Source organism: Nicotiana sylvestris, chromosome 4, assembly GCF_000393655.2.
Source record: "Nicotiana sylvestris chromosome 4, ASM39365v2, whole genome shotgun sequence".
Taxonomy (NCBI): domain Eukaryota; kingdom Viridiplantae; phylum Streptophyta; class Magnoliopsida; order Solanales; family Solanaceae; genus Nicotiana; species Nicotiana sylvestris.
Window position 1 is genome coordinate 33994087 of NC_091060.1, and position 17789 is coordinate 34011875.

Here is a 17789-nt window from a genome sequence, read left to right on the forward strand (position 1 = left end):
CAAATTATGAGAACTGAAACTTCAACTGTTTATAACATGTTGAGTAACCTAGATTGAGACTTATAGGCATCAAACACAAGCCTATATTTATTACGCACTAAGTTCACAACGTAAATATGAAAGTCATGAATGATTTACGAAGCTGGAGAATAGAAGTTCTGCAACTATTAAAAAAAACTTATATTTCTGAGGCAATTAGTAACGTAAAAGAAATCTTAGTGTAGGGAGAATCATTAACACTCCCAAACATAGAAAGTTAGCATCACATACCTTAACTTCCTTCTCTTGAGCACAATACAACATTCGCCAACCATTTCAACTTTAATCTAGATCAATACAAGTCAAAGGGATTCCATATTAGCAATAATACTCATGTTTTGGTCACTTAGGCATTTTATCAAACACTTTATGGACATAAAGCTTTATCACCCTCATTAATGGTGTTTCTACACCCAACAACCCATTCTCTTGCTCCTAGATAAATTCTAAAAACTTAAATTTTTTATAATCAATAAATTCTTCATCACACAGAAGATAAATAACGCCCTTAACCAATAATCAACAATCAACAACCCAACCCAAACATATAACCGTTCATGCTTTTCTATCAAATCCATCAACTCATATCTCATGAACTTAGAGTCTATAATCATTAGTCCAATTCTATAATCAATTAGATGATGAAGATATTACTTTTTGACGATCAATCCTCCTGAATCGAGTTCTAGGGTTTCTTTTCACAACAATGATGTCTCAATCAAATATCTATTGATTTGAAGGGTTTAACCATGTTACTAAGGTGTTAGAGAAGTGAAATTAAATTAGAATCACCATTAGAACTTACCTTCGATAATGGAAGGACCTTGGAGGAAGTTGGGTTCTTGAGAGCGTCCATTTCTAGAGCAATTTTACGTGTTTGGGGTGTGGAGTTGGAGGTAGGACTTTTAAAATGACCCCTTGAGTGCATTTCCATAGAGCTGAAGGCCCAACTGCACACCTGGACGCGCAGCAAGGGCAGTGGCAATGCCACAGGTGTGCTGTTGTGCACAGAACAACTGGGCGCGCGTACTGCATAATGTTTAGTAAAATGTGCATAACCTTTTGCACAGAGATCCGTTTGGACTGCACAAAATATCATTGAAAATATATTTCAAAGGGAAACAACTTTCATGCTTTGAGTTTTATCAAACTACTAGCAACATTCCATGAAATTTGGCGGAGAAAACAATCGTCTATAAATTTGATCGATTTTATCGAATCGCATGCACCTCACTCTGCGTCTTGATTCTATAACAACTATTTCCACCCATACTCATCCCAATTGGACTTCACATGTCTAAAATATCACATTTTTACTCATTTAACACATCCACACCTAATCCGAATTTACAAGATGTTACAGATAGTTCCCCATAAGGGTTCAAATTTTTGAAGGAAGAAAAGTTTTAATCTGAATGCAAGTGATAATTGTAAACTCCTATAGAGAAACAAATTCTCAATTACTCTTAGTGGTAGCACTATTCATATTTGAAGCTGATAGGAAGGCGTGATTTTTTTTACAGATTTTCCTTTTCTTTTTTTTCTTTTACTAAAATAATGAAAATATTGAAAATTAATTGTAATTTCCATTCAGAAGTATCATGACAACATGAATAATACACATCACAATTATTCAAAAAGTCTTCATCATTCACTTCATAATTGTGGTCACTAGTTCAATTGCATCACCCGTATTTTCCTAGACAGTCAAAACAAAATTAACAATTAAAAAGAATATAACCATACAATATCATATTGAAATCTTTAATATGGTTAATATTTTGTGTAATACGCTGAATCAACAATATGGCTCCCATCTGGAAATTCAGATGATTAATCCTGGTTAGAAAAGAGTTTTTATGCAATATGGTATAAAGTTGCTTGTTAATTCAAAGCTACAACTTACATACAAGTTTGTAAAATAATACCATATTGAATATGAAGAACTCATATTAACAAATTTCAGAAAATATGTATGAATACAGTACTTTTTCCCAATTATTCAGATTTTTATGGGTTTGAGACAACCCTCTATTCAAGTAATCTTTCTTCTACTCGAGCCTCGAAAGAGCCTAAACATATCGGTCAAATGAAGAATATATACTTGTGAAGTTAACACTATTCAACCATTGTGCAAATATCTATAGTTTCAAACCCAACTAGTAATACAACTCTATGTTACCTTAATATGTTTGCTCCCTAGATACTCAGAGAATAACTTCAAAACAATTAAAATTTACCTTTTCACAAATCAGACCATAAGTTAACTAAAGAAATGTTGAAGATTGTGGATTCTCGTAGCTCATGCACTACTTTCATAAACCGGAGAAGGTAGGATAGATTCGACACACCTTGCTATATCCTAAATGTTCAGTCCAAGGTTGGTTGCACCAATACATTACCAAGATGCCGCAATTGTTCTAGTTCCTACACTTCTTCCTTCATGTCGTGCATTTCTTCCTTCATGGAAAATAACTAAATGTAAGCAAGAGTTCGTTTCATAACAACAAGTGTAGCAAATATGAATTTTCATAAAAGAGCTAATGAAAGAAAATATTTATGATCACTTGGGCAGTAACATCATTAATTAAGCAAAGAGCTAATGAATGAAAATAATCCTAACCAAGAAATCAAATAATAAACTGAACAAGACTAAAGAAAGGAAAAACATTACCTGCTAGAAGCTTAAAACGAGAGATATATCGTATTAATATGCAATCTCAAGATATAACATGTATAAGGTAAATTAAGAAGCAACACTTAGAGAATAATCAGTTCCTATATATTTACCCGGTGGAAAGAGGCGCCTCCACATATGTGAAGTATAAGAACAATCAATATATGTGTGTTTGCCATGTGGAAAGAGGCGCCTCCACATATGTGAATAATAAGAACAATCAATATATGTATGTTTGCCATGTGGAAAAAGGAGCATCCACATATATGAATAATATGAACAATCAAACATTGGTATCTATCATTACTCACTACGGTTGATATAGTATTCATATAAGAACAATAAAGATAATCCTTAACTACTATATGTATGTAACGACCCGGCCAGTCGTTTGATGAGTCACCGCTCTGTTTCCCCCATTTCTTCTTCTTACTATCTTGTTCAACTGCATTATGTGTTATCTAGTTGGTTGGTTTGGGTTCGGAGAGGTTTTGGAAAGGAACGAGATACTTAGTCTCTTTTGAGTAAGCTTAGGTTGGAAAAGTCATTCGGATATCGATTTATATGAAAAAGGGATCGGATGTGAATTCCGATGGTTTGGATAGCTTTGTCAGGTGATTTGGGACTTAGGAGTGTGATCCAAATGTATTTTGGATGTCCGGAGTAGATTTAGACTTGAATTGGCGAAATTGGAATTATGACATTTTCTGGTTGATAGGTGCGATTTTGATATATGAGTCGAAATGGAATTTCGGAAGTTAGAGTAGGTCTGTTGTGTCATTTGTGACATGTGTGCAAAATTTCAGGTCATTCGGACGAGGTTTGATAGACTTTTTGATCGAAAGCGGAATTTGGAAGTTTTGGAATTTTTAGGTTTGAATCCGATGTTAATTTGGTGTTTTGATATTGTTTTGAGCGTTCCGAAGGTTGGAACAAGTCTGAATAAGGTTATGGGATATGTTGGCATGTTTGGTTGACGTCCCGAGGGCCTCGGGTGAGTTTCAGGCGGTTAAACGGATCAATTTATGTTGGGAAAAAGTTGCAGAAAATCAACTGTTGGTGTTGCAGACGTTTGGTCTTCACGTTCGCGAAGGGGTAGGATGTGAGGCTGGAGGGTTGGCCTTCATGTTCGCGATAGGGGTCCCGCATTTGCGGAGGGCTGGGGTCAGTGTGTATCGCGTTCGGGATGGTATTGTCGCGTTTGCATAGAGTTAATGGGAGCAGCTGGGTCCAGGTCATTTGTGTTTCGCGTTCGCGAGCTAGGTGTCACGTTCGTGATGGATTGAAAAGTTGGAGCTTCGGGTTCGCGTACAGGGCATCGCGTTCGCGATGAACGAGTAAGTGCTCAAGGGAATTTTATGCTTCGCGAACACGAGGCGTTGACTGTGTTCGCGAAGACGAGATTTAAATAGCTGTGCAGAATGTTTAAATGACCACTTCTGCGATTTTGGGTCTACATTTCACTATATTTGAGCGATTCTGGAGCTTTTTGAGAAGGATTGAAGAGGTAATCAAAGGAAAACACTTGGAGGTAAGATTTATGAACTTAATACTCGATCCTATTGTGATTTCTACCTAATTAAACATGAAAATTGTGGAATCTAAAGCCTAAAATTGGAGAGTTAGGGCTTGGAATTTGAGACTTTGATTTAAGGATTTGAGGGGTCATTTGTGGTTGGATTTTTATGTATTTGATATGTATGAACTCATGAGAGTGTAAGGATTCTAGTTTTATGATTTTTATCGAAATCAGAGACGTGGGCTCGGGGGTCGGGTTTGGTCAATTTCGGGATTTTTTTTATGTAAATTGGTTATTTTCGAGTGGGCTTTGCTCCCTTAGCATAGTTTGATGGTATAAATCTATTTTTGGATAGATTTGGAGCATCCGAAGGCCGATTCGAGGGGAAAAGGCTTCGTAGGCTAGAGTTTGGACCGGATAGAGGTATGTAATGATTGTAAATGTTGTCCTGACAGTATGAAACTCCGAATTTTACATCGTTGTGCTACTTTGAAGTGACACACATGCTAGATGACGAGTATGGGGTCGTGCACCGTTGGAGATTGTGACTTAGTCCATCCTGTATGACTGTTAAACCGCGTATTTGATTGAATACTATTTGTTATCCTTGTGTTTTGGAAAGTATTATCGTATTTTGGGTTGATTGTCATATTTGAGCCTCGTGCCAACTGTTATAGATGTCACACCTCCTTTTTACACCTACACCCCCGGAAAAGGGTATAAGGGGAGTTTTTCCAATTAAAGGACAATCGAAACGGGATTTATTTATCAAAAGATTCAGATTCGCCACTTGGGAGATTTATGGTGTCCCAAGTCACCGGTTCAAATCCCGAATCGAGGAAAAGGTTGATTCTGTTTAACAGTCCGCAAACCAGAAATCCGGGTAAGGAATTCTTTTAACCCGGGAGAAGGTGTTAGGCATTTTCGAGTTCCGTGGTTCTAGCACGGTCGCTTAACTGTTATAATTGGCCTATTTACTTGATTTTAATACATGTTTAGCCTATGGTGCAATTTTAGCCTTAACTGCTTTATTCATTTTTAGAGAAAATTGCGACGTTATTAAAACACGTCTCAAACTACGTCACATAAATGTACCCGTGGTCTTTGACATATTTTAACATCGTTGAGATTTGGATTTGGGTCACATAAATGCGCACCCGAGTTTGAATATTACAAATCACAACTATGCCACGGGAACCGTACTCGTAGCCATAATAATTTATTTAATTAACGCACCTAAAGCAAACTACAAGAGTTCAAGGCATAATAGATCATTCATCGTTGAAGCCTTGGTCATATTCTAATACTTAACTGAAGGTCCTACGTTATTGCTTAAAATTAAACAAACCTTCCAAAGCTTATTCCACTGGCCCAACATTAATCCAAAGCCCAATCTTAAATGACTACCACAGTAACCCAAATGCAACAAAAATTCAAACCAAATTTCGACAATCAAATCTCAGGGCCCAATTATGTGGGTAATCTAACTTAAAATACCGAATCTCACTTGTTTCTGCTCATATAATTCAAACATTAATAATCAAGCAATGTAACAGAAACATAATCACCAATTCATATTATCTAAAAATCAAGCATGAGATGGAAGGAGATAAGTGAAATAGGACAGGAGTCCGACCTCAAACTAGGCAGAAACACTTTCAAAAACTTGATTAAGCATGAAATACCAAACCAAGAATTTATAGTCATTATGCAGTCTAATACCTTATTGGTAAGACTGAAAGGCAATTCTTTCAAAGGCTCCCTGTTGGTTCCGACGTAAGCAGCAACGGCTTCCTCACTGAATGTATTGCGACAGAATTTAGCTCGTCAACTGCTCTACAATCAGCGGCAAGATATCCGACTGCAAAATTTCCAATCTACGAAATCTGTCCTAAGAAGCAGCAGCAAGTCCGGTCGGGAATCACGAACTTAAACCTCGACCGGCATCTCGCGCTCGTCAGCTCCAAACAAATCTCGCCCACGAGCTTCGAAATGGGCTTGAATTAACGAAACTTCAGCAGCAAAATGAGGCTTAAGAGTCGAAAATTGTTTTCCAATTAATAGAACTTCAACAACTATAGAAACAGAAATTCAAACTTTCAATTGATGAAATTTTTAGTGATACAAGGACAGAAATCAAGCGAATATTACAACCCAAAACTCGAGACAAACAATCAGGCTCAAACAGGATCAATAACTGCACTGTGAACGACACCTCGAACTCGATCGAACTCCCTATTTTGAAACGAAATTTCTCGCTCTGTCATCGTTTGCTCTCTGTTCATCTAGGTGTGCGTGTGTGTGGCTGCCGATTTTAGAGGGGGCTGAAGGTTGTGCTGAAGACGATGACGCCAGGGTGGGTGGTCGTTTTGTACTTTTGTTAAAAGAAAACCAGATCAGAAACGGGTGGGGGGAGGCAAGGTTGAAGACGATGACGCACAGGGGGGGTCTGTATGGTGCTGCGTCTTCAACGTTCTCTCTTTCAGCTTTTAGGCGTTAGAATTCTTTTGTTAGGTTTAAGAAGGGGCAGAACGGGGGTGGTTTGAAAAAGATATACGCGAGGGGGTGGGGGTCGTGAAGAAGACGACACAGGGGGGTGGGGTTCATTCCCTGCGCAGCTGCTCGTCAGCTTTTTTATTTTTCAGCCTTCCCCGTTCTTTTCGTTCCTTTTTTATTTTATAGTCTAGGTTTTTGGTAGGGTTTTAGGTTAAGGGGTATGGGCCTTGGAATTATGGGCTTGGTAATTATGGGCTAGGTCCAAAATTAGGCCTAAAAATGGGTTGCTCGAGCCCAAATTCTATTCTTTCGCTGCGAACGAGATTAAAAATACGGGCTCATTTATTAATTAATCTTGTTGTTCAAATAATTACTAAAATAAAACTAACCATTAAAACAAACTTATTTTTTCCATTTTCAAATATCATATTAAAATAAAAATACGATACTATTTTTATTTATTTTTTAGGATTTGTTTTTAAGATTAAAATGACTACAAAACATTAGTGAACCTATCTTTGTATTTTTTTTTGTTTTCTTGTAATAAAATAAAGTAAAAGAGTCAAAATTACTTAAAATATCTATATTATGCCTAAATTAAATATTTACGCGCTAAAATATGAAAAATCTTGGGGAGGGTCAAAAATCACATGTCTACAGTTGCCCCTCTTTGACTGGAAACGTATAGAGTTTTCAGACAAAGACTGACTAGACAGGTTTTTTGACCCGACCCTTATTTGGAGAGACTAAAACTGAGAGAGAAAGGGAATGTGACCGAGCCCTGGTATCTGGGCTGCCTACATATCCTTGGCTATAAAGGAATCAGGCCACGTGTAGTTCAGAGATGAGTAAGATGATGGAGTATACCGAGGTGGAGAGCCGGTCGAGGTGCCATTCCGTCGAGGTTCCAGTCCACAGCCCTACTATTACATCAAAATTAAAACATGAAAAAAGACTAGCTAAGCCTATCAACTACGAGTTACAAGATTCCTATCTATAAGTCTTCTGAAGCTTGATCTTGAGTCTTGAATGGTTCTTCATGCAGACTTTAGATTTGAACCTTGGCGCTTGTTAGCTGCAGGTGCTAGCTCGTTCTTCTACAGCTTTTGGGTCAGGACCGGACATGTAGTGCTTGTGACTTCCACCACGTCTTAAGCAGTTCACATCTTTCATCAACTTCTGCATTTGGATTCACTTCTTGCCTTTCACTCTTTTCTTTATTGTGACTAACTTTTATTGATCACCTCGGACTGTTGACTCGCATTCTTGCCGCGAGATTCTTTGGTTGCTGGCTTGAATTGCAATCTGAGATGTTTTTCCTTTTCTTCAGGTGGACGCTTGACTGTTGAACTCGAACCGTCTTCTCTTATTACTTGACACTGTTTTCCTTTGCACCTTGAACCATTTTCCCCTGAAACTTGAACTGTCTTCCTTCGAAACTGCTTTCCCTTGAAACTCGAGTTGTCTTCCTTCGAACCTGCTTTCCCTAGAAACTTGAGTTGTTTCCCCTTGTTCTCCAGTTGGGCGCCTGATTACAACAAAATAGGCAAAACAAAGAAATTTTCTACCCCAATTTGCACTAGGAAGATTTGTGGGTTGTTAGCAAAATTGTAAACCACTTGTACTATTGATGCAGTAATGAAATTAAACTAAATAATAGACTAGGAAAACTATAAACTAAGCTTGTCTAAAGTAAAAACTAATCCTATTCTCCAGGCGGGGCTCCCTGACTGCTAACTTGAAATGTATTACCTGCTCTCCAGGCGGGCTCCTGACTGCTGACTTGAAATGTATTCCCTGCTCTCCAGGCGGGCTCCTGACTTCTAACTTGAAATGTATTCCCTGCTCTCCAGGCGGGCTCCTGACTTCAAGATAGACAAAACAAAGAATTTGAAAGCTAAAATTTAAATTGTACTCCCTTGTTCTCCAGGCGGGCTCCTGACTGCTGCGCTTGAAAGTATTCCCTACTCTCCAGGCGGGCTCCTAACTTCAACTTGAAATGTATTCCCTGCTCTTCAGGCGGGCTCCTGACTTCAACATAGACAAAACAAAGAGTTTGAAAGCTTAAACTTAAATTGTACTCCTTTGTTCTCCAGGCGGGCTCCTAACTGCTGCGCTTGAAAGTATTCCCTGCTCTCTAGGCGGGCTCCTGACTTCAACTTGAAATGTATTCCCTGCTCTCCAGACGGGCTCCTGACTTCAACATAGACAAAACAAAGAGTTTGAAAGCTAAAACTTAAATTGTACTCCTTTGTTCTCCAGGCGGGCTCCTGACTGCTGCGCTTGAAAGTATTCCCTGCTCTTCAGGCGGGCTCCTGACTTCAACTTGAAATGTATTTCCTTCTCTCCAGGCGGGCTCCTGACTTCAAATAGACAAAACAAAGAATTTGAAAGCTAAAACTTAAATTATACTCCCTTGTTCTCTAGGCGGGCTCCTGACTTCAACTTGAAATGTATTCCCTGCTCTCCAGGCGGGTCCTGACTGCTGAACTTGAATGTTTTCTCCCTGTTCTCCAAGCGGGTACCTTATTTCAACAAAATAGACAAGAACAAAGAAAAATTTTCTACCCTAGTTTGGTAACTGGGCACATATGTAAGTGTTAAACTGAATCATTTTACCAAATATTACTAAGAATTTGAAAGCTAGGTCCCATTATGCAGGGGTCCTGACAATTCTTAACTAAACTACAATTTTAAATCTAAGTTATATCTTCTACAGGTGTGACTTCTGCTAAATCTTGCTATCTAAGAGAATCTTTAAACTACTCCCCATTATCCAGGAGGGTGCTGAAAATCAAAGGTCAAATTTTATCTTAAGAGTGACAACTTTCAAGGCTGAATTATACTACCCTACATCAGAGCTTACTCTAAATGTTGTTATCTAATCGAAATCTTAGAGCTAAGTCCCATTATTTAGGAGGGTCCTGGAAACTCCTAATTGAATCCTATCTCGAACATGTAAACTTCTAAGCTAACTTATATTCGTTTGGGATACATTTATGCTAGATTATGTTATTTCTGAACTTTAAAATAGGTCCCATTTTCCAGGAGGGTCATAAAAATCAAAAATCAAACCTGTTTGGTGACTGCCTTTCTCCACGGAGGGTTTCTCTAAAACAACCGAAATTTCCTGCCCCTGTTTTAATCAAAGAAAAAATTTGTCAGTTTAAAATGTGGTGGTTGGTTTGTGGCTTTGACTTTGAGGGCGATTGCTCCTTCACTTCCCATAATTACTGATTTCCACTCGAGGACCTTGCTTGCTTATGGACTAACCACTTTCTCTGTCATCCTTATCACAGAAAATACCCCTTCTTCGTTCAAACCCAATTCCCTTTATCTGTTGCACTGCTAATGAAATGACATTTACTAACCTTTGTGTTTCACCGAAAATACCTTTGATTCGTTCACCTAACACCTTCCATCTTGTTGCATTGTTCCTGAATTTATATGTACCAAACCTTTGTATTTCACATGAATCCCAAAGCACGTCAATTACCGTCCACTCAATGTGCATGTTGTTCTTTCCTGACTTAACCTACTGGCATTGGCCTTGAGGTCTATTGCTCCTTCACTTGCCATGACAACTTTGATTTCTACTTTGAAGACCTCGTTTGTCACTCGTTAAAAACTTTTTTTGTTGATCTCATCACAGAGAATACTTTTGACCCGTTCACCCAACATCCTCTATCTGTTGTACTGTTCACGAGTTGAAATATACCAAACCTTTGTATTTCTTATGGACCCCAAAACATGTTGATTGCTACCAACTCAGTGGGTTTGTTGTTCTTTCCTAACTTATGACACTTTGATGTGTTGGCCAGATCCCGTTTTGTGCAATTGGAAAGCTGGCGGCAAATTTTGAAGTCATTTCTTACTTGTTTTGACCAAACCGACTCAGAAAGAGGAAGTAAACAAGACAAAAGGATTAGAGTAAAGGACAAAGGAAAGAAATGATTCCTAACAAGAAAACTACAAAGTAGAAACCTATCAGATGTGGATACCAACTCTAATGACCATGACATGCACTTGTGGCCTATTTTGTTGAGCAAGTCTGATGTTAAACTCTTGTTACACCCCCTAAACCGTGAAACTAGGCTTTAATGCTCCGATTATCCAATCTGATTCACAATCCTTATTCGACCTGTGGTGCCCGAAGGGTTTTCACCATCAAGCCTCTCTCATTTTTGATTCTTTCTCTCCACTTACCGTTGCCTTATGGTGCCCGCGAGGGTTTTCACCAATAAGAATCTCTCATTTTCATTGTTTTTCTGCTTGGACCAGAGTGTTGCCCCTGATATGAATTACCTCTCCTTGCTTGACTTGGCATCTCTCGAAGACTGATCGGAAGGTCTTTCTTTGGACCGTAACGTGGGCTTTTGGATGGGGTTAGAAAGAAAGGGTATCAAAAGGCTCAAAACAACTCATCATGGGTTCAAAATTACAACTTTCAGAACCAGATTCCTTACAACAACCACAATTTCTGCCCTAGTTTCTTGCTTGGGGACTTTTGGATTTTTATTTTGATGAGACCGAACCGTGAGGCTGCATACGTATCCTTAAAAGGAATCAAGTCGAACGTAGTTCATGACATAGGAATTGCTCTGTTGTTGTGATTTTTCTTTTCTCTTTCTCTCTTCTTTTCTTTTCTTTCTTCCTTTTTCTCATTTTGTTGATTTGTTGTTTTTTTTCCTTTCTTCTTTTCCACGTTTTTTCTTCTTTTTCTCTTTTCTTCTTTTTTTTTTCTTCTCTTTCATTTTTTCTTCTCTTTCATTTTTTCTTCTCTCCCTTTTCGTTCTTTTCTTTTCTCCTTTTCCTTTACTTATCTTTCACGTTTGTGTTTCTACTCTCTGCTACTGATTCCGAAAGAGGGGTATGAAAGAAAATAAATGAGGCTCAAAGGGGTAACAAAGGATAAAGTGTTTAGATAGCAGAACAAAATGCCTTCGTCATTCCAATCTCCAAAACATGCTAAGTGCAAACTACACAATTTAAACAAACCAAGGAAAACATTTGTAACATCTTTTGATTGCACTAGATTTGATAACCATATCCACACATTCGTCTTCTACATCTGTTAATTACCAAGCCCCATTGGACAACACTCTCACTCTCATTACCACGAACGACCCCCTATAAATTTGGGGCAAACTTGCCGTTATCTTCACCCGATGCAGCATGATGCATTTTAATGGTGTATTTTTATGTTCTATCTGCCCCAGTTTCACACAACTCGGGCTTGAAGTGATCCCAAAATGCCTTCACTTATTTCCCTCAAATGTCCCTACATCTTCAACATTATTTTCATTGCTTCGTGACTAAACTGACTTTTAAAACCAGGCTGAGATTGCGCATGCATGTCATGTCACTAGAGTCAATCAGGAAAAGAACTATAAAAAGAAAAGAGAACTAAATGAAAATGACTAGAAATTATAGAAAACGGAAAATTGCATTAGACAGATGGTGAAAGGGTTTGGAAAACAAAACAAACAAACTAAACTGGGGTTACAAACCTAGACAACACTAGACGGGCTACTATGACTAAACAAACTAGGCAAAATAAAAGGATAGGAGGGTTTGAGTCACAAGACAATATCTGGATTACAACCCTGAAATAACCCGGACAACAGAAATGACAACAAAATAAACCACCAAAACTCCTCCCTAGCTAACCAAGACAGGAGCGTCTTTCCAATTGCCAATATCGGCATCTTAGCCACTGAATTCTGCATCAACATTACTAGGACCTTCACAAACTTCCATCACATTGTTCTTAACAAATTGCTTTTGTTTTCCCTTTGCTGGCTCGTTCTTAAGATCAACCTCTAATAGCACTAAAAACTTTACAGCGCGTGGACCTTCGAGGATCTTAGAAGAATTTTCATATTTCTTTTCAAAACAAATCATACTCACCATATGCATCTCATTACGAACAGGCGATGGACTTTGGCTAGTGTCTACTGCATCTGGATTTTGCACGACAATGTCACCTGTATCAATAAGCTTCTGAATTGCTTTCTTCAGATTCCAACACTTCTCTATGTCATGGCCCAGGGCATCTGAGCAATATGTGCACCTTTGAGAAAAATCAAACTTCTTTGACAGAGGGTTTGGCATTTTTATATGAATCGGCTTCAGCATGTCCAATTGCTTCAAATTTGGGAACAAACTGGCATATGATTCTCCAATAAGGGTGAAAGCCTTTTCTTTTTTCAGTAACCTCTTATTCTTAAGTGCTTGATTGGGCCGGAAACTTGATCCAGGGGGTTTTCGGTAGGCTCGTGGGGGTGGATAGGCATTTTGTGAAGCTGGGTACTGGGAAAGTGATGTACGATTTTGGGAGTTTTGTGGAGAGAAGTGGCATTGGGGAGGATCATCTGGTGCACAAGGATATCCACCGGGACGCTGTCGAGGCTGGAAGTGTTGATCGGGAAAGCCCATCGGAACATCTTTTCTGTTTCTCTTTCTTTCACCCAAGCTTACTGGGGTGTTCTGAATGTCTTTCGAACAACTCATAATTTTGCCTGACTTGATTCCCTCTTCCACTAGCTCCCCTATTTTTAACACATCTTTGAAAGGCTTTCCCAAGGCTGGGATCAAATGACTGAAATAGGTGGGCCCTTGGGCTTGTAGGAAAAGCTCAACCATTTCTTCTTCACCGATCGGGGTATTGACTCGAGCAGCTTGCTCCATCCATCTGAGCCGAAACTCCCTAAAGCTTTCCTCCGGCTTCTTTTCCATTTTAGATAGGGAGGAGCGGTCTGGGGTAACACCTGATCTGTATTGAAAGTATCGAACAAAATCTCGATCCATGTCACCCAATGTAGGCCACTTACCAATATCTTGATGATTATGCCATTCCAAAGCTACCCCAGTCAGGCTCTCACTGAAGTACGCCATCAACAAATCATCTTTCTCGCCAACACTTCTCATTTTATTGCAATAATCGCTCAAATGGCTACCGGATCCCCACACCCATCATACAAGTTAAACTTTGGCACTTTAAACCCCGCATGCAGATGAACGTCGGGGGACATATACAATTCTTTGTAAGACATGCTACCCTGGTCTCCCGTTCCTTACTTGTTCTTTAAAGACTGTTCTATACCTTTCAGCCTCTTGGGTATCCCATCTCGCCCTTTTCTTCCTGTGAACGTTTCATTTTCAACATAAGGTCATCCCGCGGGCCCTACTTGTATGAGTTAGGAACCTTGTGGGCAACCTCTGAGGGGTAATATTGGGCATCGTGAACTTTGAGTGGATATTCATTGTTGGGGATGGTGGATAAGACAGGAGGGCAATTTTTGGGAAAGGTAATTGGAAGATGAGTGACGGAGCTACTAGGGTGGTTGGGAAAGCCATGATAAGCGGGTGGATCTAGAGAGTATGGGGGATCATCTGGCACTATGACCGGTGTTTGGGTAAGGGTAGCATTTAGGAAGCTAGGTGGTGGCGGGGGTGGCACCTTCCTAGTCATCCAAGCCTGATACATGTCAGCCACATGTTGTTTTAACATCTTTACCTCTTCAACCAACCCATTGTCCTGTTCAACCAACTGCTTTCGAGCGCCGGTATCAACCAACTCAGTTCTGTTGTAGTCTGCCATTGCCTCTGACTTTATGTTGTAGAGAAGAGTTACTACTTCGAGAACTACAAACCAACCAACTTTCTGCTATGAAGATATCAAAAGGAACAAAATGGGGTCATCCCCATTAGCGTTAGGGCATAAACAGCTAAAATATCACATTGCGTGCAATGCACCAAGTCATAGTTATCGGTTCTAGAATGACTTCGAGGGTTATAAGGTCACTTGGCATCATCCCAATTTGTCCATTTGAATCATCTCTTTTCTTTTCTTTCCTCGCACTTCTTAGCTCGCTCATTTTCCTTCATTTCTCTTTTTTTTCATCATCACTCTTTTCTTTCTCTTATATCTCACATCCCACAATTTCACCTTTTTTTTCCTTCTTTGTTTTCCTTTTTCTTTTTTTTTTCTTTCTTTTAACATTAAAAAAATAATTCGATCGAACCCTATGTAGGTTGCCTGCATATCATGACCCCGCATGAATTAGATCTTTGCGTAGTTCTGGGAAGATCGAGAGTAAAGCACATAAACTAACGTTTTCTTTTTCATTTTTTCTTCTTTTTTTTTTCCTTTTTACTTTGATTACTAATCCGATGAGAAAAGAGAAATAGAAGAAGCAATTTTTTTTTTGAATTTTCTAGACTGTATGCTCTGTAACCTATTCTAAACTCAAGCTTAATGAGCATGTTTTTTTTTCTTTCTTTTTTTTTTGAAACAAATACTCTATTAAGGAAAATCCTAGAAGAGAAAACCCCTTTATTTATTCATTTTTTATGAAGAAAATCTAAAGAATAAATCACAGAAAACTATTTTGAATTTTCAATTGATATCCTGACGCAAGATTCCAAAACATGCAATGAAAAAGATAAAAAAAAAAATTTTGATTTCCTTTTTGATTGCCTAAAAGAGAAACTCTGAAAATAAACCAAAGATAAAGTATGTTGTTTTATTTTTCTTATACTAAAGGAAATATAAAAGCAATTTTTATTATTAATTGCCTAAAGGAAAAACAACCTCAAAGGAATTTTTTTCATTTATAGAATTAGTATTCTAAAGAAAACTTATAACGAAAATATAAAAACGCAATTTTTTTTTTACTTGTAACACATTTCCAAATACCAAATAAGGAATACAATAAAAAAAGACTAGGCAAACTTAACTAGACTATTACAAACTCTAACATCACCTAAAAGACCGAATACTACTATACATGACTAGAAAGTAAAACATGAACAATTGACTCAAAAATATAAAATGACTCCTCGAGCAACTTCTGAATGCAGTGGTCCTGGGGTATCTGTCATGCTCAAACTCAGGTGAATGGATCCACACCTGTATGAGAAAACTTAAACCAACACTATGTGAGACCATAACATTCCCTACTAGACACATGCAAGACATGATTGAGGCTATTTTTGCAAAATAACTTATTTGGCCAAAAGGTGGTTAGAAGTACAAAATTTGGCCAATACCCCGCAAAGCCAAGAACCTAAGATTTACTAGGAAGACCGGACCCTATGTGGGTTGCCTACGTATCCCGCCCCGAGAGACGAGAATCAGGTTCGCGTAGTTCGGGCAGATTGGATACGGGTGAGAATTAAAAAAACAAGTAATTTAGAGAAAACATATTTTTTGTCTTTTTTTTAAAAAAAATGATGAGACATGTAACTTTTTTTGGATTTTTCTTTTTCTTTTTTTTGATTTTCCGATTTACGGAAAATGATGAAAAAGTGTAAAATCTCTTTTTTGTTTTGAACTTTTTCATTTTCAATTTTTTTTTGCTTGAAAAAGTGTGAAAGAAAATTATAACTGGGCCCCACTTATTTCATCTTCACGCTTCACCCTCTCTTTTTCTCCTCTTTTTTCATTTTTTTTCATTTGCCCTCAACTAATATTGGTCCGCCAAATGACCCTTTTACCCTTGAATAAATGCAACATGTAGCACATAAGATGCATCAGGATGGTCTTTTATTTCGGGTACACCTATACTAGACAGACCCAACCCCTGTGTTGAGTCTCCAAAGTCAAATGCACATGATGCAGATTAGCGCTCCTACTAGGGATCCGGCATGAGGCTTTGTTATACTAGGTTTAAAACCTGGGTTTATTTGTTCTAGGTCTGGCTTACCCGAGCGGACAACTCGAGCCAGGGGGAGGGGGGGCTGCGTACCGGTAACCAAAAGATCATCCGGCTTTGCAACTTGTCCGAACCTCATTCTATTTCAAGGTATGACACTAACAGAATAAGGAGTCTCGACCAGCGAGCACATCCCCGAAGATGAGAAGATAAGGGTTTCGTAGCAGTTTATGTACAGTTCAGATAATATCAAAGCAGTAAAAAATATCACTTAGCAAATTAGGCCCAAACATGTAATAAAATCAGATAACAAATAAAGCCAAATACAACAATTCATCTAAGCTCGAATTTTAAACCCTGAACCAGAGATTCTGGGTTCACCTATCCCCAGTAGAGTCGCCAGAGCTGTCACACCTCCTTTTTACACCTACACCCCCGGAAAAGAGTATAAGGAGAGTTTTTCCAATTAAAGGACAATCGAAACGTGATTTATTTATCAAAAGATTCAGAGTCGCCACTTGGTAGATTTATGGTGTCCCAAGTCACCGGTTCAAATCCCGAATCGAAGAAAAGGTTGACTCTGTATAACAGTCCGCGAACCAGAAATCCGGGTAAGGAATTTTGTTAACCCGGGAGAAGGTGTTAGGAATTCCCGAGTTCCGTGGTTCTAGCACGATCGCTTAACTGTTATAATTGGCCTATTTACTTGATTTTAATACATGTTTAGCCTATGGTGCAATTTTAGCCTTAACCACTTTATTCATTTTTAGAGAAAATTTCGACGTTATTAAAACACGTCTCAAACCACGTCACATAAATGCACACGTGGTCTTTGACATATTTGAACATCATTGAGATTTGGATTTGGATCACATAAATGCGCACCTGAGTTTGAAAATTACAAATCACAGCTACGCCACGGGAACCGAACCCGTAGCCATGATAATATATTTAATTAACGCACCTAAAACAAACTACAAGAGTAATAGATCATTCATCGTTGAAGCCTTGGTCATATTCTAATACTTAACAGAAGGTCTTATTGCTTGAAATTAAACAAACCTTCCAAAGCTTATTCCAGTGGCCCAACATTAATCCAAAGCCCAATCTTAAATGACTACCATAGTAACCCAAATACAACAAAAATTCAAACCAAATTTCGACAATCAAATCTCAGGGCCCAATTATGTGGGTAATCTAACTTAAAATACCGAATCTCACTTGTTTCTGCTCATATAATTCAAACATTAATAATCAAGAAATGTACCAGAAACATAATCACCAATTCATATTATTTAAAAATCAAGCATGAGATGGAAGGAGATAAGTGAAATAGGACAGGACTGAAAGGCCAAACCAAGAATTTATAGTCATTATGCAGTCTAATACCTTATTGGCA

The 17789-nt window shown here is 38.4% G+C and overlaps 1 long non-coding RNA gene across 2 annotated transcripts; it reads right to left on the reverse strand.

The window, feature by feature from the left end:
* Positions 1-1679: 1679 nt before the first annotated feature.
* On the reverse strand, positions 1680-6857 carry LOC104229333 (uncharacterized). Of its 2 annotated transcripts, XR_011406520.1 has the most exons (3): positions 5958-6030; positions 2391-2499; positions 1680-1738 (listed from the first exon to the last, which is right to left on the reverse strand). It is a non-coding gene; the product is annotated as an uncharacterized lncRNA (long non-coding RNA). The 2 variants fall into 2 exon arrangements; XR_711598.2 differs by lacking the exon at positions 1680-1738 and having other exon boundaries at positions 2141-2499; positions 5958-6857.
* Between the last annotated feature and the right edge of the window lie 10932 nt (positions 6858-17789).